The sequence below is a fragment of the Amborella trichopoda genome, chromosome 12 (assembly GCF_054954075.1).
Source record: "Amborella trichopoda isolate Santa Cruz 75 chromosome 12, AtrichopodaSantaCruz75HAP2 v2.0, whole genome shotgun sequence".
NCBI classification, from domain to species: domain Eukaryota; kingdom Viridiplantae; phylum Streptophyta; class Magnoliopsida; order Amborellales; family Amborellaceae; genus Amborella; species Amborella trichopoda.
The window spans coordinates 15267529-15271155 of record NC_142347.1 but is presented as its reverse complement, the minus strand read 5'-3'; positions in this window follow the sequence as shown (position 1 = coordinate 15271155).

Genomic DNA, 3627 nt, shown 5'->3' with positions numbered 1-3627 from the left:
CCCAAGCTCGGTCCTAAGCTATTAGGGCCGAACCAGGGTGGACCGGCCCATATAAAAAGAAAAATAGATCAAAGAAGCATTAAAAAAAAGGAGGCCAGGCCGGGCTGAACTAAACTGGCCATGTTGTGGCCCTAGCTTGGCCCTCGTTAGGGTTGGGCCAGACCAGGCTAGACAAAAAAAAATATAATCAAGGTAACATAATGAAAAAAAGGGAACCAGGCCGAGCTGACCTGGGCTGGCCATGTCGTGGCCTTGGCTTGGCCTCCAAGCCCTAGTTTTTTAGGTCCGGGCTAGGCTATCTAGCCCATTTCCACCCCTAATGTTCAATCTTGAGGCTGTTTTTTAAAGGGCATAGAGAAAGCAATTTATAATTGTTTTTGCCAAGAGACTTTATACTCCCGCCGGAATATTACTGTCTATTTGCTTCCAAAACGTAAGTAATTTTAAGACCCCAAATTTTTTTGGGTGAATTAGGACCCCAAATTTTGAGACGTAATCTCTTCATTCCATAGACTAGCCTTGATAAATAAACCCAAATTGCATTCTCTGATGTTTTTAAGAAAATAAAGTCTCAAGATTGAATAGAAACTAACCAATTTTTAGGGAGTGGAATCTACGTTTTAGGAAACTCAAAATTCAAATTTTTTTTTTTTTGGAAGTTTATCTTATAGTTATTTTAAGGTGGTTCTCAAATTTTCAACTTGAAAAAATCCTCCCGATTATACGTTCTTTTTTTTTGCAGGAAAGTATATAATGAGATCATTTACCTTTGGTATGAGGTTGTTACAATTAATCTTGATCATTGGATATGAAATTAGGTGGCCACATTAATTTCATTGACCAAGCTCAAAGTTCAAAAGAAATTTTTTCGAACTTTGTAACAAATCCAAGCTATTAAATTTCGTATTGGATGATTGTAAATAATTGTGACCTCCTTGTATCAAAAGTAAATGATCTTATTATATACAATCTTTTATCTTTTTGGTTTGTTTGTAGGATCATAATATGCATAGTCTTTTTTTTAATCCACGAGTAACAACAACGTCAAAATTGAAGCCAAATTTTCTTTCATCTGTTTTTCAATCTTTTCTCTCTCACTAAATTTCATACTCAATAGCTGAAGCCAAATTTTCGCTATTCATGTTAAATTTCTTACTCTCTAACGGAAAGAAATTTTCTCTAATAGAGTTTCACGATTCTTTGAATTCGGATAATATAGTTATTAATTGCTTTGCCATATCTACCACTCTTTATAATTTATATTATATTGCTATAAGCTTTATTAGGTAAAACAAAATAGAGAGAAGAAATTTGAGGAGTAGTATTATTAATATGTCAAAAATTAAACAAAGAAAAATATGCGTTTTTCTACAGGCATTTTGAAATTAAACCAAAATATGTGGGTAAGTGTTAAATTTTTCATCTCGTATGAGTATTTTTATAATTGTTTTTAGCAAACAATACTATATCTTGGTGTACAAAAAGTAGCCTTGCCTAGGGAACTTGCCCCTTGGCTGAGCCAAGTTACACGATCGAGTCCTTAATTTAGGTTTAAGGGCTCAAAAAAAAAAAAAGTTCAAAACTTGAAAAACAAAATTGTATTAAAAGTAAATTCAAACCGAAAATGTCTTGAAATAGCTAAAAAAAACAGTTAAAAAAATTAAATATTTGGTTTTAAAAAAAAACCCAATTTACAGTTTGGGATATTTTAAAAAAATCAAAACAAAAGAAAAGAAAATTGTGGTTGTGGCAAAAAATACTCACTAATATTTGAGTTTGAGATTTTTAGAAAAATTCAAACAAAAGATAATAAAAATGTAATCACCAATCTTTGCAAATACATCTAAATTATGTCAGAAAAAAATGTATAGCATGACTTTATTTTTATTAATTTTCGTTTGTTTTTTAAATAATCCCAATTGTTACTCAACTCAGCGTACTCGGCCTAGTACACTAATATATCTCCTTAAAATGCACAATACCCATCTAAAAATTGCATCATGCTTATTCACAGCTTTAAATTACCAATGTCTAAAGAGGATCAAATCAGAATGAACATTTTCACAAGCACTTTTTACATAGCAATGTCTATGTATTTAAAAATTCAAACAAAAGATAATAAAAATGCAATCACCGATCTTTGTAAATACATATAAATTATGTCAGAAAAAAATGTATAGCATGACTTTATTTTTTATTAATTTTCGTTTTTTGTTTTTTAAATAATCCCAATTGTTACTCAACTCGGCGTACTCGGCCTAGTACACTAATATATCTCCTTAAAATGCACAATACCCATCTAAAAATTGCATCATGCTTATTCACAGCTTTAAATTACCAATGTCTAAAGAGGATCAAATTAGAATGAACATTTTCACAAGCACTTTTTACATAGCAATGTCTATGTATTTAAACATTGTAAGCCCTGGGATGTGTTAAGATATGGATATCTCGGATATCTCGGGTTCATATTGATATCCATCATTATGGATGTATGAGTATATATCTCTTGATAAGATTATGTATCTATAAGATAAACATCAAGTTAGTTTGGTGATAAGGCCTCCTACTATTTACCTATTTCCAAGAATCATACCATATTTATCTTGTAATTGTGTGATTTTCATCTATATATAGGGGCACTTCTTGATGTAAACATTATTCCAAAATAGTGAAAATGTAGCCAGTTGGGCTTTGGATCCGTGGACGTAAGACTTTGGCCTGAACCACGTAAATGTTGTGATTTCTCTTCTTCTCTCTCCATTCTATGCTCCCATAAATTCTAACATGGTATCAAAGTAAGGTTCACGATTTGGTATTTCGTCTCTCAAGCATCGAGCCTTTATTTCCAGTTTCGGTATAAGTAAAAGAACCTAGAGGTGACGAGCAAGAATCCGTAGAGCGAGAAGGAGATAGTGTTTGGGGTCCTTTAGGGGAGAGAGAAACATATTGTAAAGCTTGGATGCTCATAACAATCTTTGTGCTAACGTATGGCATTGGTTTCGCTTCTCTCACTTTCACGTATTGCTCTTTCATAGCGGGGAAATATTGCAAATAAGCAAGACTACATTCCAAGAGAAGATGATGGATATTTATACTAAACTCATGTCCTAATATTAGCAAGTCCTAAAATGGTGTTCGTCCTAATATTGAGCTTTCTAGGGCATCATCCATGATGCCAGGGGTATACAGGGTATGAGATCGATTTTTATTGTGGGTTTATCTAGCCTTGTTGATCACAGTTAGCCATATTGGTTTCTTGTTAGAAGCTTTGTTTTCTAGCAATTGGGTGGTGCCAGGTGTCATAAAAATGCGTTTTTCTTGTGGAAGCTCCCCATTAATACGTTCCATCATCATTTAATCTATTGATCTTTTTTTTTTATTGATAAACCCATACCAATAAAAAAAAGCCATACCAGAATGGTTGTTCATTGATAGCCATACCAGAATGGTGGTTCATTGTCCTAATATTGAGCTTTCTAGGGCATTATCCATGGTGTCAGGGGTATACAAGGTACGAGATCGATTTTTATTGTGGGTTTATCTAGCCTTGTTGATCACAGTTAGTCATATTGGTTTCTTGTTAGAAGCTTTGTTTTCTAGCAATCGGGTGGTACCAGGTCTCAT